Source organism: Paralichthys olivaceus, chromosome 13 (assembly GCF_024713975.1).
Source record: "Paralichthys olivaceus isolate ysfri-2021 chromosome 13, ASM2471397v2, whole genome shotgun sequence".
Classification (NCBI taxonomy): Eukaryota; Metazoa; Chordata; class Actinopteri; order Pleuronectiformes; family Paralichthyidae; genus Paralichthys; species Paralichthys olivaceus.
The window spans coordinates 14,997,468-15,024,835 of NC_091105.1; the positions used below are offsets into that span (position 1 = coordinate 14,997,468).

At 40.5% G+C, this 27,368-nt stretch overlaps 1 long non-coding RNA gene across 6 annotated transcripts in view; it reads left to right on the forward strand.

Moving 5' to 3' along the window:
* Window positions 1–27,368, forward strand: part of LOC109632128 (uncharacterized) — a 106,234-nt gene that overhangs the window by 38,412 nt on the left and 40,454 nt on the right. For all 6 annotated transcript variants that reach the window (XR_011245925.1, XR_011245926.1, XR_011245927.1 and 3 more), the window contains 2 exons: window positions 15,773–15,909; window positions 16,153–16,236. This is a non-coding gene — a long non-coding RNA (uncharacterized lncRNA). The remainder of the gene's footprint in view (window positions 1–15,772; window positions 15,910–16,152; window positions 16,237–27,368) is intronic.

Consider the following 27,368-nt stretch of genomic DNA (forward strand, 5'->3'; position numbering starts at 1 on the left):
TTATTGCGGAGAAGAGGAAGAAGACTAAAAATACAGTGGGCAGGAAATGAATGTTAGATACAACAGATGGATATAATAATCCTATGGTAGAGTAGAGTACACGAGACATCAAGTCTGTTGAACTTTGAGGTTTCATGACACTATTTGAATATGTGTGTGTGTTTCTTACCTCTTTACGACCTTTTCCAGCATAAAGACTGACTTTGTCAGGACCAGTTGACCTCATGGTGACCAACATGTAATTTCTGAGTCCTGGTTGAGGTTAGTGAGTTAGTGATGAGATGTGAATTATGGGTAGGTTAAGGTTTGGCATCAATTGGTATTGGTTAAGGTTAGGGATAAGGTTTTGGTTTGCTATACACAATGAATGCAAGTCAAAGCAACGGTTTTAAGGATAACTGTGCAAACTTTCCTTCTCATTTGTTTGCTGCAATTTCCAGTAATGGTTTTTGTGTGTTGTGTGTGTATGTGGTCTATTATTCCTGTTTTAGGGCCCTTAAACTTTGTACACTTACAAGTTCAAGTTCCCACAAAAACAATCATTGCTTTTTAAGGTAAAGACATAGTTTAGGTTAAGGTTAGTGCAAGGTTTATGGTTAGGCAAGTAGAAGTTATGATTAAGGTTATGACAGTGTAAGTCTCCAGGAAATATATGTAAATCAACATAATGCCCTTTGAGTCATGGAGAGACGACTGTGTGTGTGTTTGTGTGAGTGTGTTAACATTGCATATCTGACATGCACTGAACCCTTAACCCCTCACAGTGCAAATCCTTGGCTGAAGATCTGCGTTGCTTGGCAGGAGACTCAGGAAACAGCAAGTGTTTGTGTATGTGTCTCTGCCTGTGTGTGTCTTCCTGTGTGTGTGTGTAATTGCTAGGTGTGTGGGAGAGGTGTGCGTGTGCGTGTGTGCGTGTGTGTGTGTGTGTGTTTGGGGTTGGTTGAGTTGATGTTTTCTGCCATTTAAAAATTGAAAACTCTTGCAGCAGAGCAAGACCATGATAAAATATTGATATAGAAAATACTAAAAGATCAACATGAAACTATTCAGTAACGTGTTTTCTTTCACTTTAAGGGAACAGACGGCTTCAGAGACTTGATGCTTCTGTGGACTATCGTTTTTTGATCCTAATAGAAACTGATGCAATCCCTGCTCTACATGTGCATCACTTCTGTTCCCCTTATCCAGGTTCTTCATGTGGAGAATGATTTCATTCTATGAGTGGGATCATTTTGTGTTCCACTCCAATCGCTTGTATCTGTTTATCTTCAAAGTTGCTGAGTAGCTCCAAAGAAATGCCTCACTGATTACAGGCTTTTAAGCAGGTAATCTGTTATCTGTAATAGATTACATTCTAAAAAGTAATCCCCCATGCTCGTTCACACTAAATGCTTTTATAGAGCCTCAGGGATTGTACAGTATATGTCTTTCATCTATAAGGCTTTCAGCTGTGTTACTCTGCCAATAAGACATGCTGTTTAAGACTTGGCAGCTCGTCTGCAGCCTCCACACTAAATGGTTTGCAGCTGACTTTTTTTTAATGCACAGTGGCTTTCAAACTGAAAAAAATGATTTTGTTGCAGCCAAAAGTGATTTAGTGGTGAAAGGTCACTGACCTGTAATCCTACAGTGTGTGTCAGTCACCCTGCTCTGTACATGACTTCAGAGGTTGGGCAAGCTCTGCTGGAATCACCCTGCATGTTACTGTGGGTGGATGTTTTTTCCAAAGTAATTAATGTAGTCATTTTTAGCCTCATATGCCACCTTTGAAAACTGATACAGTCTTTTAAAGTTTTAGCAGGAGTCGACTTTTAAAAGGCAAAAGCAAGAGAATTTGGTGTGGATGAGAGGTCAAAAATAATCAAATATTCATATGGATGTCTTTTACTTTCAAAAATTGAGCTGTAACTGCTTTAGTGAGAGATAAATAAAAATAAATACTTGCATACATTTCAAATTATTGTTAGAGCGAATGATTAGTGTGTAACTGCCTGAATGTGTGTTTACCGGTAGTTGTAGAACCTGCTATAGGAGACATTCCTTTCTACCTGACATAGCTCAGTAACCAAGCATGCACGCATGCACATGCACACACATACAAGCACATGTACACGCCTTGAGTTTTAACAAGATTGGCCTGCTGCACTTGTTCTCTGTAAAATCAATTACTAATATATATCAGGAAGGAAATGTATAATAAAGATAATCGAGGTCAGTATGTATGTGGGTGTGTTAGCGCAGAGAGAGAGAGAGAGAGAGAGAGAGAGAGAGAGAGTAGGGGAGGGCTGCAGTTTAATTATTTACAGCTGAACACCCCCCCTCTCTCAGTCTACCCTATAATCCAGAGTTAGGTTATAAACACAGTTAAAGTTTCCATCTCTCTCTCTCTCTCTCTCTCTCTCTCTCTCTCTCTCTCTCTCTCTCTCATCCTGGGTGGCCAAACTTATGTCTGCGTGTGTGTGTGAGTTGGTTTTTGTTTGTCTGTTTCTGTGGATGACTGTCTGTGAGAGTGTGTAGTTTCGCGGCTATGCTGGGACCCCTCACGACCAAGATTGTGTTTGTTTTTAGCTCGCAGTGGCCACACGTTTTGAACTAAACAGAAACCAGTGACATCACTGCATGATACTTGGAGAAATGTCAAGACTGCCCTCTCTGGCTTGTCCCTCTGCTGTGCCAAGTAGTTTAGGTGTCTTTGGCAGATGCAGTGCTGACTCAGCAGTTTTAGCTCAGCAGCTTTGATAGAAGACAGACACGTTAGTGGTAATTGCAGGGAGAATAAAATCTATAAGTCCAATGGAATCGCATACAAGGAAAGGATGCAAAGGAAAAGAGATAAGCGGGTGATGGATCGGTGATGGATCGGTGATGGATCAGTGATGGATCAGTGATCTTTATGTCACATCTTTATCAAAGTCTTTGAAAAAAAGAGAACGTTGGTCAAACCCTAAAATTCTCAGAACTACATTGATCATCAACTTTACAAGTTTACTTTTTCAAGTCTCATGTTTAAACACTACACATTGTAGAAGTCAAAATATGACTTTGATTTGATCCCTGTGTGGACATGTGTAGATTTTTATTGAGGTCAGAGGTCAATCTTAGCTACAGAATAACACCACAGCAGCAGGGGCAGGAAGAGGATGGCACCATATAACCCTTCATTGCCTTCTGCTGTTCGACATTATCTCTGCACGGCTAATAAACAATTGGGATTGAGTTTTGATTTTGCTCTCCTGCTGTGACCACAAGTATGGTGTTATTTATTCAAGCCTATGATTAAATCCACTCGCCATAATTGAGATGTCGTAACCTTGCCCCATTTCCAGGAATAACAAGGCCACAGACAAGGGATTTGGGCAAAGTTACAGAGTTGAAACAAAAATCTTTTCCAGATCGTTTAGGTTGCACCCTGTTGTTTAGACCACCAAGGTGATGTGATAGTAGCTGTGTCTCAATTCAAGGGCCCGATTCTCCATATCATTTTGGTTCGGTCTCCGCGGCCCATGAAGACCAACTCCTCTGTGGGTTGTTTAGACCGTGTTGGCCGAAGGGGGCAGTCTTCGCAGGCTGCATAGACCATGAAGGCCGAATCAAAATGAAACAATCTAGTCTACAGATATTTTTCTGTGATCTACAGAGATTTTTCAGTAAGCTGTTTGGTTGAGTTGAAGTGTGATACTAAAGCATCAAACGTTTCGTCGATTACCTCTCTAAAAAACGGTTTGTCACCTGAGCCAAATTGACCCTGGGATACGTCAGACTGGGATTAATCCACCAGTTGGTGCCTTAATTTCCCGTGGATGAAAAGAAGCATTTGAAGGAACCTTCAAAATGCTTGGTCGTGCTGCTGTGACGCAACCAGTCTCTGAAGGATGCTGCCCCTAAATTGAGACACAGCTATGGTGTCTTTGATAACATTTGTGAAACAAACACCTCTGTTGAAGAACGCTTTCACTATTGAACCGCAGTTAGTTGCCTTAACAGTTTGAGCTGGGCCGCCGTGAGCAAAGTTGTTCAGTAGTGGCAGTCAGAGGCTTTGATACTTGTGCAAACCAGAGCTCAGCAAAAACAGTGGGGCGGTGAAGTTTTATGGCGTCTCTGGGTTGTCAACTCCATTCAGTTTGAATCAAAACAGTTCAGTGAGTCTGTGTGTGTGTGTGTGTGTGTGTGTGTGTGTGTGTGGTTTGGTTCATGCCAATAGTGGGTGTGCCTTGTCCCCTCTCTCTTTCCCCCTCCCTTTCTTTATATGCTATGCCCACTTTGTCCAGGAATTCTTGGTTGAAATTGGTCACAGGTGGGAGGCTCTTTATAAAACTGAAGTCTGCCATTTAGGTTAGGGAATAGAGGAAATAAAAAAGAGAGCTTGGATATAAATATTTTTAATAGCTGCATTGCACACCCCGTGAGTTGGTTTATGCGTAGGCGGTTTCGTTGTGTTTCATTAATAACTATGTAATGAGAACAGGAGCTAAAGTAATGAAAACTCTTAAGGTCAGGGTGCAGACAGGGTGAAAGGGGGAGAAAAAGAAGGAGAGTGAGGCAGCGGGATGGTATGAGAAGCTGCTGACACCACTCTTTAGTATATAGAGGGGTCTCTATATGATCGGTGGGTGGCCTAAAACATTTTTTTGCGAGAGACAGGAGGGTAGTTTGGGCTTGATCTGCGGAAAGTTAAATCAGCCAATCCTCTCAAGTCCTAAATCAACGTCAGAATGTTATTGATGTGCTGTATTTTTTAAAGGTGAGAGCTTTGAGAGAGACACACTCTCACTCTGTATCTATTCCTCACTTACACTCTCTCTGTGTGTGTTTATGCTTTGAGCGCTTGTCTCACTGCACAACTATGTGAAAAAATGAGCTGGCTTGGCTAACTCGCCCCCAAAGTTAATGATTTAGAAGAGGTGCTGGCAGACTAAATTATCACCTTCTGAAAGGACCCATTGAAATCCCATATGTGAACCGCACATATCTGCCACAGAAGCCAAAGCCGAGCCCCGCCCCAACCCCCCCCAAAAAAACCATCCAAAACTGGAATGAACTTTGGCTGAGGAAACCCAAGCATCTTAAGCTGTTTTGTCAAGAGCAACAGATTATATTCGATCAAATATTAAAGAATCATAAGAGCTTGAGTAATACAAACACACCTTTTACGAGTAATGAATAGCTGAAAGAATCTTTTAAGGTGTTACCTACTTAGGCGCTCTCATTTCCCAGCGAGGGTGGGTTCAGGTGTGTGCAGGTTAACCATTCGAACCTTATATCACTTAACCGATGAATTAGATGCTTCGACTTCTGAGGTTTTCTCCCCCACGTGCACCTTTTATGCCAATCCTGCCGTATGAAAATCATGAGGTGAAAAAAAAATCCCCCAGATGAAAGAGCAGAGAGTGAGCCCAGTGTAATATGACAACTAAATTGACGGCATCGGGCCGACTGAGCCGACTCTCCTGAAGGTCTTATGAAAGGTTTCTTTGAGAGGCCGTGTCAGCAGGTGAATGGAGGTGAAATATGTAGGATCCCTCCCTCCCTCCTCCTCTCTCCATCTCTCCACCTGTCTTCTGCTACCCTCTCTCTTTCTCCTCTGAAAAGAAAGCCTGTCTCTGCTGTGGTAGTCACAGTTATTACTGGCTTCGCTGGTGGTCTGGAGACCTTAACCCCACACTAACCCTAACCCTAATCATATCTATCTACCAACTAAGGGTGTAAGTCGGCAGCTTCATCAAGATACGAAATAGTATCAATTCTTTGCACATCATTGTTTGCAGATCTCATAAAATTTGCCACAATACCATTTAAATCGATTCAGGGGCCTGCGATCGAAATGAAAAAGTTAAATCAACTAAAAAAACTGAATTTAAATAAAAAAACATGACGGTTATTTCGAGCATGTCTGTAGTGAGGGCCCAAATTTTTTAACTTGGTGTGTGCCATTATCAGCTCGCACATACATGGATCAGGTGGAGGCGAGAGACTGTGACTGTCTGTACAAACACATGTATGACCCATCATTAATGCTATTAATTAAGGAGCATAGAGATCCTCAGATGGCTCCTGGATGGAGATTACGGAGACGAGACATTCTGTTGGAAACCTGTCCGGGCAAAGAAGTGCGGACAAGCACATAGCGGTATTCCTGGAAGAGACGCGCCACTGCTTGTGTTGTTCTGTCTTTGTTTTTGTTTGCCTTTTTCTGGCGGTACTGCTTGCAACTTAATCGTAAGGGAGGAGGTAATGGTTCAGGTCACACAAACATTTCAAAATAAGTGCGCATCGACAATACAGACATCTGATCAATTTAGTTTATCACAGTTCTATCTATCTATCTACCTATCTATCTATCTATCTATCTATGTCGATGTGTTTGTGTGTGCACTAACAGAGGGAGTTATTCCACCGCAGCTACCAGCTACCTTTGATGGTCCTCCTTGATTTATAGCAACATTAAAAGGCTGTTGCCGGCGTTTGCATTTTTATTTTATGTTTCCTCTTCCATGCATGAAGAGACTCCGTGACTTATTAGTGCGACAGATTCTGCAGAGGACAGTGTTTTGATGTGTGCAGAGGGGCAGGTGGGTGTGTATGGAGTGGATCAGCAACATGCATTTCAATGATTAGATTTGAAATCTAACATCGTACTTTTCCTGGAAAGTTCTCTGCTTTGAGAAAAAAATGAAAATGGTTTGTGCTTGGGAGAGAAAATATGACCCATGATTCTTTTATTAAATGGCAAATCCTACTATAATTAATTTAAACTTAATTTTGGTGCTTGTGGCACTGAAATGAACTGACCTGGATGCACATTAATGACAGCAGCTGTGTTTATAAGTGTATCCTGAATGGGAATATAACCTCTGCATTGTATCACTGACTTGAATGACAATTCTGTTCAACATCTTGTAAAAACAGGTAATAAATCAAATTATATTCATGTTCAAGGACACATGTGTTTACATTATATATATATATTATTCCATTTTGGTGCAGATGAAGTGAAGCAAAAGACAAAAATGGAATCCGACATCACCTTGCATGAGGCCCCTGAGCTAGTGAGAGACAATATGTTGTTCTAATATGCTAATGTTGCATTAAAGATTCAGTGAAAATGAGTGTGTGAGATGATCACACCATTAAAAGTTAGCATTAGCGATGTAGTATGTTAATCAGGCCAGATGGGACCATTCTGTTTGCGTAAATCAACTCCCTCTACCTCTTTGTCGTGGAGACCTGGAGAGATAATCCCTGACAGGCCTTTGAAAAGGTTTTCATTTCAAATAAACAGTATTTGTGTGAAAGATATTGGCTCAAACATTAATACAGAACGACACAACTTAAAAAGGAAAACCCACCCTTAGATATACCCTCGTAGTATGAACATTAGTCTGAGATGTGCAGCACATTCCAGGGTTTATTACATGATTAAGTGTAGTAATTAATTTTTCAGCTGATCCACTTCCCTGAACCTTCCTTGCTTGTGCTTGGCCTAAGGAATGTACTGTTTACTGCCGGTCCCCACAGTGGCCATTACTGTAATGAAATCTTATAGACCTAATGCCCAAAAGGTACTTGCTTACACTATTTCCTAACGTCTCCTGTAAAACATGCTACGCTATAGCCAAAAGTATGTGTAAAAGCTTACGAGCACCTCCTTATTAAGGCAGTTTCAAATATAAATAATGGCAATAAAACAGATATAAACTAAGGAAACAGCTGTCCGCACCATAATCTAACTAACAGCAAAGCCCCATACTGTGAAAATCTATTATTTTTATCCCCTGACTGCTGTCATTATCCCAACAACACCAAACAAGCTGTCCCTTTAAAAAAAAACAGTATCCCTCTTCAGCCAAAATCAGTATTAGTTTTCCACCACTGTCCCCGGGCATGTTCTGGCTCTCTGGTTCTAGAATCCAGGGCATATTCTGAGATCTTTAACCCAGAAACAAGCTTTGTTTTTGGGCTTTAGTCCAGCTCTGCACTTGGGAGGTCCAACAGCTCCTCCAAACCCCCTCTAGTCATATTTTTTTTGTTTTTTGCTGTGAAGGGTTTTTATTTTCAATCATGCTGTCCCAATCCCCCGGACAATTAGAGGTCGTCACAGAGCAGTTTATAGAAAGTGCACACCAACAGAATGTTGTTTTGGAAAAGTTCTGCTAGTCCCTTGTGTGAATGAATCTGCTCGGACAAAAAAAAAATGCTTTGTATAATGCAGAAGCAGAAATAGGTTGCTTATCTTTTAATAATTTTTACTCAGCATAAAATGTTGTTCATCCAAAACCCGCAGGAGTTGAGGTGGACCAAGGAAATTACATGTTCTGCACAGACATTCATTGAAATTCCTCATCAGATCTTATTCAAAAAAACTGAAATGTGAATGGAATATACAGCATGTTCATCTTTTCATTGCCTCAGCTCATTATGTCGATTCGATCCGCGAGTAACATCAGAGATCTGAGGCTCTAACACATGTAGGTTGCGCAGTATCACGCTGTGCTAATAAATCTTTACCACCTGTTGCATCTATGCATGTCAGCTAAATCTATTTTCCTGTTTTATAATCCATCATCCAACGTTATGTAAGTGTGCGCTTCAAACTACACAGCATGAACAGCACTGAAGGCGCAGCAAATTGGTGGACCAGAATTCCTTACATTCTTCCTGTGTGGCCGACATTATTATCCCACTGAATATTTGTCTGACCTGACCAGTAAATCATGAGAAAAAAAACATTAACCCAACACTGTCAAATTACAATCAGCCAGTGTTGCTCTGCAGTAATTTAGCAAACCTATTAAGCTCTGGACTTTGAAGTTTAAAATAACCACGTGTGATTGTTCACCTTTTTATCTGAGGCCCTGACTCCTGCAGCCAAATCAAACACTGCTCTCTTTGTCTCCCTCTCTCCTTCGCCCTCAGCCATTATCTTGTCAGCATGAGCTCATCGTCTGATCCCAGCCCGGTGATGTCATTTCCTTCATAAACAAGTTGAGCTTCCTCTAGAGGGTCCATATCAGCTGAGCTCATCCTGTGAATGCCCCATTGGGATTTAAGTTCATTAGACCCACCCCCTTATGCAGCAAAACTTTTTAACTCTGCATCAGACCATAATCAGGTTGACAGCAAGTGTTGGTTAAGGTTTTTCTGAAACACTTTCAACCAAATAATGCTGACTTTTAATGCTGCTCTTCTAGAAAATCATGCTGCACCGATTTTCTCTGCTCTTCACAACAAAATAAACAGAGACAATGACTTTTCAACATTGTTTCAGTCCATCTGTTGAATATGTCACAACAAAAATATTTGCAACACTTCCTGTTGCAGTTTCAAAGTAAAAGCACCCAGTTCAGGCACCCAGCGTGGCCTGAGCATTTTAAACATGACTAATCATTTAATTTTGTATGACATATCATGACCTGTCACTGAGCCGACCCAACCTACCTGCCTATGCGCACCTGCCCGTGCTGTCACTGCACTTGTATTTACAAGTAGGAAGTTAACGAAAGAGTTATTCAGTTTTCAGACAGTGCGTGTTCATGGGTTTTGGGGGGCGTAGCTTTGTAGAGAGGGCTGATGGGAGGGGGTCGGATGCATTGGTTTCACTTTTTCAAAGTGCAGCCATCGCTCGCCATTCCATGATTACCAACCCCAGCTTTAATAAGAAAACGTTACTGGTGCTCTGCAGCACCAGTATGCCCTGGTTGGTGAGTCAGATGTTGCTTTAGTCAACTTTAGTTTCTCTGACTCACACCACAGATACACTCGGTGAAAACATTTCACTCTTCACTATGGGATTTAAAGTAGGCTTTTGTTTTTACAGTAATTCGGATCAAGTTTGCAAATACAATGCAGGCTGAAGAAAACAAACAAAAAACTCCACTAGATGTGTAATTCACCTCTTCACTTTGTCTGACAATTTTAAAAGAACTTGAACTGTTGTAGATTTATTCAAGTCAAGTTTTTATTCCAGCAAAACAGAGAGGTGAAGGGAATGACTACACTATGAGATTATTTTTATAATGAAGCGAGGCACAGGTGTAACCTGCCTGCGTCAACACAGGCTGGGTCACCGTGTTCAGCCAAGGTAATCACAATCTCGATGAGCAATAAAGCTGCTGCATGCTGGGGGAAAAGGGGGCCCTGTTTTCTTTTGCCAAACCCCTTCCTCGCTCTGTTTCTCAGCGAGGGCTGATATGGGTTAGGAGTTTAAAACTCACACACGCCCATGTGTTTTAATAGCTCTCCACCACATGTGTTATCAGCTGAGCCATGAATGTGGGAAAGCCCCGCAGGCATGAATGACATCACTCCCTGTGTAAAACTAGATATGGTTTTAACACACAGGGGTGTAACTGGGGAAAAATATAGGAAACGGGGGAGACTGCTGAAAACAACTGAAACCAGTGGAAAGAAAAAAAGATAAAAGATGCCCACTAACTGTTAGAGTGTGAATCTTAGCTCTGGATTTTTCAGTGCACCATTTGGCACAGGTCAAAACTACACTACATTTGTTAGTTTGATCGGTTAGAGACCAAACCTGGACTGATAACTCCAATATCTGGACTTTACTGTGGGCTTGGATTTAAATTCCAGCAAGAGCTTTGAACTTCTCACACTAGCAACAGTAGCAACCTTCCCAGTATGAAAGTAACGTTGACATTCTGGCCTATATTGATGTGTTTTCCTAGGACATGGCTAAAGAAATAGAGTTTTAGCTTCAGATTGATTTTTGCATGTGCTAGTCCTTTAAAAGCTCTTCAGCATTTCAGTTCAGCATCGAGATCTTTTGACTTGAACTCTTCTGCATGTGTTATCAGTTTAAGCATAATGAGCAAGAAGCCCAGTGGCAGAGTGACATAATTTATGGTTTTGAACGAGCACACAGGGGTGGAACTGGAAAATAGCAGAGGAATCTTTAGAATAAGCGAACATTTAAAAAGATTGACAACAATGGAAATAATGATGGCCACATTTTTTCCGGAGCAGGGGATGATGATATACTGTAATTGACTCACATTAGGAATTTGAGCATGTTGAAGTAATTGCTTTTGATGAGAAAACAAACAGCGAGTGCAGTGTGTCATCATCACTGAGTCAGGCAATAGAGAATGGGCTGCTCCAGAAGTGGAGTCTACACAGTTTAGACTTTACTAGAGGATGGCCTCCATACTGATAACAGAATAATAGCAACTACTTGTCACAAGAGGGAAGCTTTAGTTAATGCAGGGTAATTAAAAAGGAAAAATATTACTTCTTCTTAAATATGTTAAAGTAAGTCTTGATTTTATGACGTTCATTTAAAATAATTTCATCACACTTGAAATTATTTTTTGGTGGCATGTATATTTTTGTTCTTCTTTCTCAATGATATTAGATATCAGCACACTGCAATAAAACTACAAGCACAAACATATCATCTGTCTCTGCAAGATAATGAGGTTTTATGGGTAAATAATCCCAGTACCACGATATTCCTTATTATCTTTGCCACATATAGGATTTAAATTGAATCAAATAGGGTAAAAAAAAAGTCCTGTTCAACTTGTTGATACCCACAGAAACCCTGTAATGGAGTAAAATGGCTATAGGATGCCAAAAAATTCCAAAATGTAGCTTAGTGTCCTTAAAATGGTTCGATAATGTGTAATCTGATACCTACAGGTAACTTGTGTTATAACAACATTACTATATTTAAAGTCACAGAGGAAAAGATGTGAAGAAAAAAAGTAAAAACTGTCACAGTTTACAATTTGAGACCTTATTATGTGATCAACTTCCAAATTATTTCACCCATTCAGATTCTATGACAATTTTATATAATATCAGTGCGTTTAAAATGATTAGAAACTTAATAGTGGGGTAGGATATTCTGGTGAACACTGAAAGAGCGAGATATCAAGTAATAACTCAAAGCAAACTTAATTTCCCCTTCAATTTACAGTACATGAATGATATTAATATTAATAGGCACATTAATGAGGAGGCTGCAGTCATGTCAACATCAGTTCTTCCTCCGCAGCTCAAACAAAAGAGAAGTGGTAAACCATTGCTATGTTAAACTAAAAGTGAAAAGACTTGAGGGAAGATTAGTACATCACTGTCATCACCACTGTGACCGCTGCACTGACCAGCACCATGATCATCATCATCATCTCCTAGAGCTCAGCAGCGCAACAGCATGAATTCTCTGTTGGAAACATGACATCATTTTTCCCTCCACCTTCCTCTCTCTAACTCTCCAGCGTTCGACTGACAGAGCCGGAGAGCAGGGAAGCAGTTTTGTAAATGATGTGATGTGTTGGCATCTTTGTCGGAATTGTCAGCTGCGTCGTCTACATCTCTCAGAAGAAGGGCCCCGTAGGAAAGTTGACATCATTCCCATGCTGCAGAACAATAATTGGCATCCCTAATCCTCTGACATAAAATTGACATATGTGTGGAAGGAGGGGGCGGGGGCGTATATGACAACAATGGAACTCACTGGCCTTTCTGTGGGAATCGTCAGCTGTTTGGCGTTCTGGAAATAAATGGAGGGGGACAGAAGTGTTTTAGCAGCAGAGCAGCATGACTTGCCAGAGACACGGTCCATGAACTGTAACTGTAAGGGTTCAGACCTTCCCTCTGTGCAATGTTCCAAGTCTATATCTACACTGTAATGTCTAAAATCATTTAATAACCCTCTTGAGTGTGACTTCAGTCTGCCCCTCAGGCTAAATGACATAATTTCCAGACATTGGCAGCACAGTGAAAACTTGAAACTGATATAAAAGTGGGGGAACAAGAAGGTGGAAAGCATTTGAAAAGTCATGTTGGAGAACTCAAGGTTAAAAACGTAAAACCCAACATGTTTGTATCGAGAGTCTTAAGCCTCATCCACTCTCCGAAAGGTTTTGAATAAATTAGAAGTTAAGTAAGACGCAGGGGTTCATCTGTGGTAAATGCGTGAGGGAATGATTCAGCTGATTTTAACTAAAACCAAACCAGCAGAATGAATTCAGTTCTGACTGGGTAACTGCTACCTGACTTAAATATCCGTGTGTAGCCCTGCTCTGGTGAATAAGCACCCTGAAGTGACAGCATGGTGGCAAATGATGACCGCAGCGCTAGAAACGTGTGTGTGCTCGCTCACTGTCAGCGATTTCCTAAGGAGAAAGTGTGTGTGTGTGTGTGTGTATTTGTGGTAGATGATGCACTGCAGGAAAAATGCCAAATACCACAAATGCCATGGACACACTCCTGCGTGCACTGACACACACATGACTACTGCACAGCAATGGGGTGTGTGTTCATGCGGAGCTGACAGCGAGGTGATGTCATCAAGCTCCAGCCATATGCATTAGTTAATGTGTCAGCATGTGGTGTGTGTGTATGAGGACTGTGTACACACACATATTGCTGCCACAGTGACTGTATGTTTAGAAGTCTTAAATTAATGACCCTGCACACAGGCAAGATGACTGTGGTGGGAATGTCTACTTGGGAGGGTTTGACCAGATTATTCAAATTGATTATTGATTGATTAAAGGTCAAGGTCAACAAAATATGGTAAGAAAAATATCCAAGAAATCTCCCCAATAACAGGTATATAGATATAATTTGAAATTTATAATGATCAGAAAATTGTTCCCCATAATATTACATTATTGACAAGTGACATCATGAAGAGGTTACAAAATGAAAAATCATCATGAAGTCCGAAAATGACATCCTATGGTGTAGTAATGCATTGCAACCAATACGATTGGAGACACGATAGATTAGCCAATCATTCATCATCATATGGTGACATCATGATGACGTCATGATGTCCTGGTATTATTATTGTTTTTTTTATTGCAAGACAAAAGACAGTATGTGAAAGAAAGAAGACATTTACATAAACAGTAGGGGGTGCATCAGTTTGGATCTATTGTGGAGAGGAGTATTTAAGGGAGGGATGGTCAGATGGAAGGATAGGAGATAGAAGAGAGCGAGTGATTGAAAGAAAAGTAATGTCATGGTATTATTACAATATAAAAACGTATACGCAGGTTATGTATCGCCCTTCCAATGATTTTCATTTATTCTAAAAAAATACAAAACTAACTGCCATTTAAATCACATATAAAAAATTCAGCATACCGAACGTGTCAGTATCAGTGTGTGAGTTTGTCTCGTTTGTGCATCAGTGTATCAAAGTCATTTTCACCCACTCTCACACACTGTATCAGGCTAATTGTTCATTTCACTCTCTTCCGCGCTTCCTCTAATGACCATTAGACACCGAGTGGAAGAAAATCATCAGTCTCCTGAAGGATCTCTGCTTCTGTCTCGATATGCAAAGTCACATCACATCGTCTCGCTGGCTAATTTTATTTCCTTTAATGTCGGTGGATGTTTGAAAGAAATATATAGTAATATTAAAAAAAGATATTAGGTTTAAAGAGTGGTTTGGTTGTAAGCTTGATTAACGAGGAGTCTCAGCTTATTACTCGCGGCTGTGCTGTTCCAGTCAGCTCCCTCCCCTTTTTCAGCACTTTTTTATGATGTTATTTATGCTACTAACAACTAATTACTAACTTTGGGGTGTCACTGGCTTTCTTTCCAATACACCATTTCAAAGTAAAACTCAATTATACAATTATTACAATAATTGCTTTTTAGATCCTTTGTATTTTTGCATAAAGCACACACAACTCAAACATCACACAAAAAATCAAATTAATTTCATACAACATGCCATAAACTCTCGACGTGGCTCAGGATTTAGTATCGTAGTTAAGCGGTTTCATCTTGGGTTCTCACACAATCGGGAAAAGAAGGATGAGTAACTCCTTTCATTGTTAGGACTTTGGTAACTCCATATAAAGGCCTGTGGGCATTAACAATCTGAATCACCGATATAAAATGAATCAGAAACTGTAATAATGAGAGCGGAGCTTGGCATTCACACACCAGCAGGATAAAGCACGAGGTTGACTCAGCCCTCTGAGGGGTGATGACATCATGTCTGAATAATAAAAATGTGCAGCCTGGAGTGCTGTGTATACCTTACACTCTCTTTAGATGTGTCCCTCCAGCACAATGCGGCCTGGTTTCTGACTCACGTGAGTCACGCCGATGTCTATAGAGGAAACACTGGGTATTGTGTGTAAACAAGTGAGGGAAGGAGTTTGCCAGCTGAATCATTATACAAAACCACGTGATTCATTTGCCATGAAGCGAGTTCTGTGTATCTGATTCTGAAGAACAATCCGACAGTCAGATCTTATAGATGAGAGAGTTATGTAAATACTCAGTCAATGAGTTCATCCCCGAACAGTAAGTGAATATCTGAGTGTGTGCAGTTTCTAGAAGGAGCATGTCTGGTGCTTTGAGCTGCAGCACTTCCATAGGGATGTGAAGGTATTACATGACAAATCTTTAGCTGACTGCATCTAAGATGCTGAAAATCCGGTGAGTCAGTGAGTTGGGTGAACATCCACAGACAATCATGGCTATTGTTTGACTCACCTGTCATTCTTTTTGGCAACATACACAAACAAATGTGCGCACACACATGCTGTCACCCGTCTTCCTTCCTGTACCATGAAAACGCTTCCTTGTTTATCCAGTTACCATAAAAACACAATCAGCCACAAGTCAACACTGACTGACTCCAAACAAGCCGGATTATTGCTCTAATTAAGCTTTAATAAGCCCTTATTAAACGGCCACAGGCCTCGTTAGGCAGTTCATTAAGTCCTTGCATCCTTTTATTCCTTCATTAAGTCTCTTTTCTTCTCTCCTTTCTTCTCAGGGAGTGCGGGAGCAGTGAGGTCTGGGAGATCACGACCTTAATTCTCTCTAAGACAGACAGTTTAATTAACACTGGAGGAATCCTCACCGGCTCCAGACCTCTGCGATGGGAATGTTCAGGGGAATTGGATTGCCAAGGTAAGGCACTAAGCTAATGTGTTTTTTTTACTGGCAGTATACACTAATAACCTGTTAAATTACAGCTACTGGGTGCTGCTGTATTTATGATGTAATTAGATGGTAATATTCAATGCTTAAAACATACAAAAGTTAGGAATATACATGTAATTTAGCCGTGTTTTACAGAAGTGGCTGATAATGAAAAATACTGGTTTAATTTAATATTAGTGCATCTTTTTCTGCTTTTTCTTTTTTTATCAGACTCCACCATAGGAAATAAGGAGCAAAGGTGAAGAGCTACTAAATATACTGAACAGGAAGATACGAAACTGTTCAAAGTTGACAGTGAGTAACCTCTGTAGACCCTTTATTATACATATGACCCTGTGCGGTTTTCTGACACTCATATTATACAAGTGTCTGAAAGTTCAAAATGGTTCTATCACATCATTTGTGTACATTGTTTGCAGGTAGAAAAGAAAAATGTTGACATTAATTTCATGATCTGAATGTGTAATTAAACTGGATGACATACTGAGCACAGTTTGAGAGCACCCTGAAGCGGCTAACCAGCAAACGTTTTCAGTATGTTTGACAAATAATCATTCACGAGCTCAATGATTTTTCACATGCAACATTATAGTGTTGAAAGTCTTTGACATTTCTAAAGGTTTAAGCCCAGAACACACAATCTATCTGCCTCATTGGTTAACACTTTAAAAATGAACTTTAAAAGTGTGTCACTGCCTTCAACAGAAACCAAAAGTGTGTTGGTGCAGTGTGAGGATGTTACAAAGATTAAAAATACATCTCACAGGTTTGTAGATCACATGTACATTTTTTTGACAAATATTTACCGAGAAAAGTTGAATTTAAGGTTGTTGAACAGAAAGAAACTGCAATACAGCAAATAGTAGATGGCAATATATGCAAGAATCAAAGGCAAACACACAAACACACACACACAAACACACACACACACACACACACACACACACAGACACATGCATCACCCTTCCCTTTGAACAGTACAGTGTTCACCCTAAAGCTCAAACGCTAGATTACAGTTTGTAGCACCTGCATGTTTCAGTGAGTCTGCTGTCAGGGGGGGATTTCCATCTCTGCATGTGAATATTCAGAGGTGAATCTTACATGCACAGACTTTCCTCTCTTTTCATTTGCCAATAACCAGCAACTGAAAGACTGTTTGCTCTCATCACAGAAGAAAGTTTTACCTTGCAGGCCTTCGTTCTTTCAACATAATTCAGCTTCTGACTGCTTAAGGATCAATGGGACTTAAATGTTATTATATGACACAAACCAAATGTGCAAGTCTTAGCAATGCTGGTTGGATGCAGGTGCAGATGTGTATGCAGACTGACAGGGATACGTTTCTGCAACAGTAACACATGGAGCCGAGACCAAATTTAGCCATGTGTTTTGAAGAAGATGTTCTCGTGTGAGTGAGTGTGTGTGTGTGTGTGTGTGTGTGTGTGTATGTGTGTGCACGAGCATGCGTTTGCATGTTTATTAGCAGTTTGGACCCTGCTGAGGTGACAGATGTTCATGGCAGAGGTAGGCAGGGATGAGACGCAATGTCGAAATTAATCCACTTGTATGTGAGGAGGAGTACTATTCTCCACGGAAGTCAGACAAGCTGCCCTTCAACTGTCTGTGCTGTCTTCATGGCATTGTGTGTGTGTGTGTGTGTGTCCGTGTGCTGCCATGATTTAGTGCTGGCAGGAAAGAATTCCACCTTCATCCATGAAGTGATTTGAGTTTCCCAAGGTTTCAGCAGATGTCCAAACCCTAGAATTCACCCTTTGGATCCCTGTGTCTTCTCTTTTTTTATTTGTTGTCTCACGTAACAACGAGCTCCAGTCGCACCGCTATATTCTTCCTTTTCTCCTCGTCGCACTCATTTTCCAACTGGAGCAGCGCTTTATTCTTTCTAACCGACTTTGAGACAATTAGGTGAACACACCTTTGTGCCACTATGTTTCCATTGACTTCCACTCATTATGGAAAGCCTAACCAAAACCATATCACTAACCTGAACCAGAACCAGAAATTATTAAAAAAAAGGTCCCAAAGAGGCTACAAAACCACAGGCATGCCTGCACACACACACACACACACACACACCACAGACTGTTGATGTTTACTAAGTACCGTGCAGATAAACATGCATGTTCCCTTGTACAATCAGAAATGCAAGGAAGTGTTGGTGAGCACGATGTGCAAAATCGAACCTTGTGTGTACTGTGATAGATGAGAAACACACACCCACACACAGTATCACACCGTTACATGTCAGCTGCTTACTTACACAATTATAACCATTGAAAAGCAGAAGCTCTAACTGTTCACACTTATGCACAGGGAGAAATGAAACTTGTTAAATCTATTGTTAAAAACAACATCTTAGTTTAAAGTTTGCACTTGCTATTTGAAAAACACATTTTGGATGATCAGCCAAAAATGCAGCTATGGTTTTTTTGAATATGATTTGAATCAGGAATGCTTAATATCAACTAACTGTACATTTGTGACACATTGAATGAACGTTATAATGTCTGTCAACCATCTATAATGATGATTATATAATAAGAGTGATTATTTCAAAAATAAGTATTTGATTAGTGAAATAAACATAGTGGATGCTCTCCAGTTTAATCAATTCATCTAAGTCAAAATCTTGGAACTAGGGGCTGAGGTTTTGGACTAATGCTGAACCCTTATGAACATGGTATTCAACTTTGTCTGCTGAGCAAGTCAGGCCTTGGCTGTGTGTTTTAATTAGCTTTAATTGTTTCTGTAGTCTGCTCAATGAAAGCAATCAAAGGCAAGCAATTACAAGATCTTGGTCACCAGCCCCAGGGGCACAACTTCAGACTGGGAAACAAACGCGCACACATGCACTGACAAATACACAAGCTCACACACACGCACATTATATACAGACAGTCACCCACACATTTCCTGTGTGTTTCATGTAAGACATGCTTTTCTTCTTTCTCTTGTGTTAGGAGAGGAAGTGCGGGTCTAATGACTTTTCCTATGCGTCACGAACACCACACACGCGGGAGGCAGACAGCAGCGCTGCACATGTGTGCATGTGAGAACCTTTATACATGTATGTATGAGCCAGTGAAGGGCTCCACACATGCAGGTTTTGTTATGCACTTGTTAGACGCTTCATTTGTATTTACGAGTTTGTGTTTTTGTGACACTTCACATTGTTTGTTTTTGTGAGAGAAAGTTATGCATGTTTTTTTGTGTCTTCACAGAAAATGTGTACACTAAGTTATGGTTGAGTATTTTCTCTGAGGGATTTTACACATTTACTTGTTGTTCCACTTTGTGTATTTGATGTGACCTGTGCTTATGAGACACTTCTGTATGTGCTTGTGATGAAGTGAGACCGTACAGTACTGTATGTGTGTACGGTTTGTTTTTGGAGAGTGCTTCTCGCTCGCTTCTCATAAACACCACTACCACTGAGACCTTATGCAGTTTGTAAACTTTTTTCAGTTTTTTTGTACCACTCACAACTCCTCTGTATCGATCGTAGTCAATATTTTATTCCTTCTGAGAATTTGTGTGTACCAAGATAAAATTCTATAATTTGTTGTGGTAATGTATCATATATTTATGAACCTGGCTTTTTCCAGCAGTGTCCCATAGCATTATTTTAAGCTTTGAAGAAAAATTCTTCTCCAAAACCAACAATGAGGTCTCAAAGTATGTTGTTATTTTTTCTATAAAATTAGTTTTATGAGCATTTTCAGGGTTTGAATATGTATCTCATGAGGATACAAGTGATGTAAAGAAAATAACATCCCTCCACACTACAGTACTGGTACTAACTGTACACACACGACACACACCCTAACTCTAACGCTTACCCTAACCTTAAACTAAACATAGCCAAAACTAACCCCACCTAACCTTAAAGGTACAGTGTGTAGAATTTAGTGATATCTAGTGTTGAAGTTGCATGTTGCAGCTGAACACCCCCTCACCTCACCCTCTCCTCCCAAACATGAAAAAGAACCTGTGGTAGCCTTTAATTGTTATAAAACTCAAAAGGTGTTTAGTTTGTCCAGTCTGCACTAATGTAAAAACACATGGCGGCCTCCGTAGAGAGGGTCCCCTCGATGTAAATATAAAGTATTTAAATATAAAGGGTGTTTTCTGGGGTAAAGAAAACTACAATTCACACAATTTAGATGAAACAAACTACTGAAACATCATGAGGATTATTCTACATTAAATTTCTGCCAGTAGATCCCTTTCACCTAAATCTACACACTGGACCTTTAAAGCATCTCTTCCACTTAAAATGTAATGTTTGCTTTTTGTCCCCACATGGGAGACAAGTTCCCATAACATTACTGTGTAAACTGTTATTTTGCACCTTAGGGACGTCAGTTACTGGCAGAATTGATTCCCCACTAACGCTAACCTTAACCATCACCACTGAATGCCTGATCTTAATCATTGCCTTAACTCTAACCCAAACCATGTCCTCATTCTGTAACGTCTAGGCTCAAAATGATGGTCTGGTTCTCACAAAGAAATCTGTACAAGTACACACCCACACACAGCATAACATGCGTAATGTCATGTGACAGGTCATGACAACTGTAGTAATGGATAAAAAGTATTGTCTCTACAACAATACAAATACCCATTGCTTTTCCAGTTTAAAGATCATATCAGTCAATTCATAAATTGTACTTTTTTCCATCCATGCTATCGGACCCAGTTCTGCTCAGTCACCTTTGGGGTTAAAATATCTCAGGCAATCTTAAACAATCAGGTTTTCTACTTTAAAAGTCTTTAAAAGACTGAATAATTCGTCATGCGGTTGCCAGAGCAAACCAAGGTTAGCTAATCCCACAATGCTCGGCTGCCCAAACTGCAGCTGCACTGATCTTCAGCAGTTCTTCCGAGGCCACGGAGAAGTGTGTTGCTCAAAACAGGTCCCCATTCAAAGACCAAGGTTAGTGCTCGGCTATGAGGAAGTGACTATTGAAACATTATTTTAGGTGAAATGAAAAACATAATCAAAAACAGTATTTTGATTGGATCCAAGGCCTCTGCTGAACTGTTCCTCCAACCTCATCACTCCCCTCCTCTACCTTTGCTCCCTGATGCCTGCTCCATCATTTCCCTCACTACATATTTGACTTCAGAACACCCACTCTCCTTTCTTTCCTTATCTTCTCCCCTCTCTTTCATTTCTTTCCTCCTGTCCGTCCCCTACTCTCTTGTTGCCCTCCCATTGCTCTGTCCTCCCTCTTTTCATTCCCTACACCCAACTTCCATAAGCAACTATGGGTCTCAACTGTTTCCATTTTCTTTTCAGCATGCATTTCTCTTTTATTGCCTTTTCTGTGTCTCTTTTATCGTAATATATATTCACAGTTAAAAAATTGTTTTATTTAACTTTTTCCTGGTGGGTCCCCCCAACAAAAACCTGACTATAAAAAAGATTACTGATGAATTCCAACTGCTACCAAGCAAGTTAAATAAGTCAGCAGGTTAATATTTTTGACCCATTTTAAATACTATACAGGCATGCTGCTGAGCTGAAAATGTGAGGAGGAAGAGAAGCCATGTGGCCACATGTCCCTGGGAAAAATAAACACCACTAAACAGAGTGAACCTTACATTAAGATGTTCAATGATTTTATTTTACAATTAATTGCATATGGAGCAAACAATTAAAGTCAAGGGTGTAATATTATGTATTAGCATCTGACATCAAGGAGCATCTGACAGCAGCTTTAGTTTCACAGAAAGTCAGTACATCAGTTAATTAGAGTAATCAGTCAACCATTAGCTGAGAGGTTTAAGGATTTTAGTTAAGTCTGAGCTACTGTAGGAACATGGTGGTTCAGCAGGGCAGACTCCATGGAAGAGGACACCCTCTGTTAACATAAAGGCCTAAAAAATGACAGAACAAAATCATCACCTCTCTGCCACAGTGCTGACAAAACTGAACATGGTAAACATGGGTTAGGATTTACTGTATTAAAAGTTGTGAGAGAGGTTTTATTCTGTTTGTTCTGACTGACTCATATTACAAGAGTTAGACTGCGTCGGGCCATCTTTCTCGACTTATTTGATGAGCTCAGTTGGATGAAGTTTGACTAAAATGCTCTTTTTTGGACTTGGTTGTAACTAGACTAATATGTTTGTTCCTCTTTGACAGAGAGATGAGTTGACAAAAAAAAGAAAAAAGTATGAGGTTGACTCAATGTGACTAAAACTAAATACGTTTTAAATCTAAAAAAAATCAAGACTCATGACTACATCTAACAACAGATACTGCATCCAGATGGGGAGAAGTTATGGTGTTTGTCTTTTGTCCAGCTGTTGGCGATATGGAGAGATGTGTTTTTCCATGTCTGCTTGTGGATGTACACATGGTATTTTTAGTACCTGCACTGCTGGAGTCAAGAGGCTGGAGCTGCTGCGGCCGCCAGCGTCACTTGAAAGACTTGACTAGTATGAATGAATCACTTCAGAGCTGCCGGTTCTACTTCAGACATTTCTAAGTGTGATTAAAAATGTATGTATTTTGTTAATCGAATAAAATGACAGTAAATGCCTTGTTTTCTTACTTTACAAGTACTTTTCAAACTCAACAACATCGTCTGTGTCTTGGTTTGTGTCAGACACACTCACATGAGGATGTTGTTAAGCCCCTGAAGATGAGCAGATGAGTGGTAGAACTGAGTAAAACATCCATGAAACTGAGCAAGACTAGCTGCTGGACAACAGTAAAAGTTTAATAGGACACCTCTGGCCAAAGGAACACAGCTCATGGTGATTGACGGAGTACGAGAAGAAAAAAAGACAACATTTTCAAAAGTAATGCATGGTGCTTGGTGAAAAAAAAAAAGATCGGGCATGTTTGAGGAACTGATATGTGTGAGTATATGAACTTTTGTGCAGCTTGATTGAATTTACTGGGACTGTTTGGCCTTGGCAGAATTTAGTTAACCTAGTTAGTGTATTTAAATGAGTTTTATATTGTATCGTGTTTCAATAAGCATATTATTGCAGTTAAAGCGTTACTAAGTTACAATGTGTCTGTTTCACCTATAATCTAGTTAATACATTTCGCCAATATGCATTTTCAATCAAGTAATTTCTGGAAATTCATTTTTACATCGTGTTTAATATGAGGCAGATGAAAAACATATGGTTTTTACTGGGTTTTGAATATTAAATCAGCCTAGTAATTTAATGGAGCAGCAATTTAATGCAGGGGATGACTTGGGCTTTGCTTCTTTGCCAGGAACATGTAACGTTCTCTCGTTTCTCTTCCTCCCTCTGGTCTCCTCCCTCCACCGCTCTCTTCAGCTTCAAACCCCCTCTCTCCCAGCTCCACATCACCAGCAGAGAGCCTACTGTTGCAGCTGAGCTGAGTTCAGTTGAGGTCAGACAGACAGTGTGTGCTGCCCCGGGGAGATACACACTGGCTGCCGACCAGATAAGCTGGAAGGACATGTCCCGTCTTGCTCTTAGTTTTTTTGAGAGCCTGCTGCCTCCACCGAGCTCCGGAGGCTTAGAAGAGCTCACGGGAAACCAGATCCGACCATTAGAGCAAATAATAATAAAAGTAATAATAACAATACATGAAATACTCTCTCTCATTTCTTTCCAGCCCTCCTCATCTTCATCTTCTCTGCATCTCATCTCATCTCCCACACACACATACACACATACACACACACACACACTCACACACCCAGGTTTGAATGATTTATTTATGTCAGCATAAATTACAGCAGTAATCTGCAGTGAAAATCAGATACTGATTCAGTTTTAGCAGCTATGTGCTGCGGTGCCTTGATGCCGGCTAATTTTGATCACTGTGTGTCTGTTTGTGCGTGTGTGTTTTTTAGATTCACTTGGTTTTCCCTGACAAGCTTGATCTGGGTAAACAAGGAGTCAGCCAAATAACTGTGAAGTGAGAGGGATGGGGAGGGGGGGGGTCAGAAAGTGTATGAACCAGTGAGAAAGGCAGAGGCAAATACTCGGTCTAAACCCTGAAGACATGGGCAGGAAGCTGATATTTTCCCAGACTTACTTAACTTTTTTTGGAGGGGGGGAGGTCTGATCCGACAATTGTAGCTTCCTCTGAGGGCCTAATAATACAACACAGCCATTGTGCAATGTGGCGTTTCCCGTCGCCTTATTTAGCAAGACATGCATGCAATCTCTCCCCTCCCAGTGTGGTTGGGTGAAGTTTTCACTGCCATCAGATTGGATTGTAACACCACGTTGTAGCAATGCACTATTGTAGTCTGTCTCAGATGAACATCAATACACAGATAGCAGAGTTCTAGCCAGTGGCTATGATAAAGTTTTTCTTTTCTTGTGGCCATTTCACACTGGTGCTGTAGTTTGAGAGTTTTTTTTTTCTTTTTAGCTTAATGTTAGTAACCCTGTGTGCAGGTTTGCTCTAGCAGTACTCAGTCAGCATCCCTATCATCTTTGAAGGTTTTGTATAACATTTAATGATCCTACTAACATCTATCAATCTTATCAATCCTGAAACCTCTATCTGTCTGTACTCTTGAGAACCATTCATCTCACACTTGGCATGTAAAGGACTGTGCAGTGTCCAATTTGATGTGATTTGGACAAGCAAGACGTTCTATATTAATCAACTTTGAATGAAAAGGCATCTAGCGTTCTCTAACAGCTTCGCCTGGGACTCATCAACCCGAGTGACGTTGTTGATCACAACAGCAGGCATGTTCATGACAACGGGCATGTTCACGACAACTGATTCTCCAGTGCGGGGTTCTGTCTTTTGACTCAAGTTTCACTGAACTTTGATTAAACAGCTGAACAGCTCTTTGTGCAGCAGGGGTGATGAAGCAGCCGGTCTTTACTCGCCACGGCTCAATTACTGCAGATCACTTTTAGAGTTTCAGAAGAAAACTGCAACCAGCATCAACACAGGCCAAGCAAGCAGCCCATTCCAGACATTCATGGTTAGATGGGGCACTGCACTACTCATTACAATAATTAATTGAACTAATCATGCATTGTTTTCCACAAATGTTATGCTCCCAAATCTGATTCGCTCACTGCTGGTTTAATTAAAAAAAAAAAAAAAAAAAGTATCTTCTTATATTCTATATTATATTCTTCTTATATACTTATATTATATCTATCTTATATTCTAACATCTGGGTTGACTCTATCACTAATGCAAAGCACATACACACTATGGAATAAACAAGGGCAGGATGCATAATGATTTTAAGGGCTTCTGATAGATCTTCAAAACATTGGTCAGTAAACAGCTGAGAAGCTGTAATTGCATTTTTTTGGATTAAAAAGATCCATAAGGGCAATATGTGTCTTATTTGTCCTATGGGATGGGGCTGAGTTTTATTAGATACTGAGTTGCAGGCAGGCAGGCACAACACTGGAAACAGTCCCACACAGACCTCTCACAAAGGCTGGATGTGAGATGAAATTTCTTGTAAAGATGGATGGTTCTAGTAGTGTAGTTGACACAGCCTTATAAAAAATATAAATGATCTTGCAAATGAAATATTAACCCTAGCATTGCCTCACTGTGCTTTCCCTATATTGCATCAAACGCATTGACTTTTATATAGTGTATGTATCGCTGAATTTTTAAACACACAAACCTTCACTTATTATTCACCCGTCCTGGACACACACATGATCAATGGTGGCCTGGGAGATGAGATGATAATATAAAACTACAAGGAGAGCATTACTCTTACATGAGTTGGGCTGATTTTTATGACCCAGGCAGCACAACATTAATGAGACAGATCACTGTGTCCCAGCTTATCCGTTGTCTTCCCCACAGGCAAAGCAAACTCGGCCCGTTTCATCAGGTTTACCAGTTTGTCTCTGTGTGTTTTGCATCTGTGTGCCACTTTTGCTTTGCAAGCATCCTTATGTGTTCATCTGGCTCTCTGAACTGTCTCGCCATTTGTCTTCATGTTTGGCTAACCATGCATCTTTGACTATCAATTGATGTTTCGTGTGTGTGTGTGTCCATGGGTGAAATGACCACTGGGTTTCCCGCTGTGTTGACCACATGCTCCACTCTATTCTTTTTGTCCTCCGCTCCTCCTTTTAACCCCACCTGGCTGCTCTACCTTGACCACCCATGTTGTTCTGTCTGGCTTTTGTATTTCACTGAATGCTCACATTATTTGGGGGTTGAAGGCCTCATGTGGGGTCCCTGCAGCTAAAAGTGGTACTCCGTGAAATGAAATCCTACTGAGAAAAATAAACAAATGTAAAGTGGCCTACAAAACAACATTTTTGTGTGTCAAGTAGTTTTTTCTCTGGAATTTCAGATGTTGATCTGGGAACCATCGCATAACCACAGATATTCAACTTCACACAGAAAGACCCTGGTCGAATTGGGATTCAAACCTTGCTATGAGGCACCACTGCTAACCACTGCACCACCCTGTTGCCCCATCTCTCTGTGTCTGATCTCAACTTTGTTCCCTCTCCTTTCATGGTCACATTCCCCAGTAGTCAGAGACAATAAACAACTGATTTGATTTGGCTGGAGCTTGTGGCTGCAAATACCCGACCTGCTGGCCATACGGTGTGTGAGAGTCTGGAGGAAGTCTGTGTGTATAACCTTACCTGTCTGAATGTATGACATTGTTTGTGTTTGTGAACTTGTGCAGTTTGTGTGATTGAACGTGCGGCTGTACCCATTTGTCTTCTGAGTATGTGCGTGTATTTTTGTCCAGGTCTCTTTGACCATGTCCTCTCATCAAATCTTTAATTACCTGTGTGTGGACTTAAAAGGACAGGGGCTTTTTTCTTCCAGTGTAGAGACAGGAGGGGAATCGGCATGTGTCCAGGTCTAGACTGATGTGGATGATTAGAAGGTGTGCCACAGTGGCATGGAGCGAAAAACAGAGCATTTGGCACAAGGGGTGTTTTTGTTTTACCTGCTTCCTTCCTCTGTTTTAACAGTTTACAATTGATTCCAGCAAATGAGCGCCAAGGTTAAATGGCAAGATATCTAAAGAAAAGGTTTGTAGTTCGTGTGATGCACTTACATTGCAACATCTTTAATGGAAGACTGAATTATTGTTATATCTTTAAAATGAGCCAATGAATTATTGGTTGCATGTTACTGATTACGTGCACTCGGAACAATTTACTGATTAAGTTAATTCAGAACAATTGAAATAAGTGCTTGCACCTCTTTGCCCTGCAGTAAACATTCACTTGTGCCCTCTTTAAACTTTCTTCCAGGCTCTATTTAAAGGGCAGACGCTAGTAAAACTACCCAGCTGTCTGCTCTCCTTCTTTCTCTCTGTAAACTTAGCCAGCTGTCTGCCCTCCACTTTTGACCTTGTTTTGATGAACACCGTTGTATGTGTGTGTGTGAGTGCACACATGCATGTGTGTGCATACATGTCAATGGG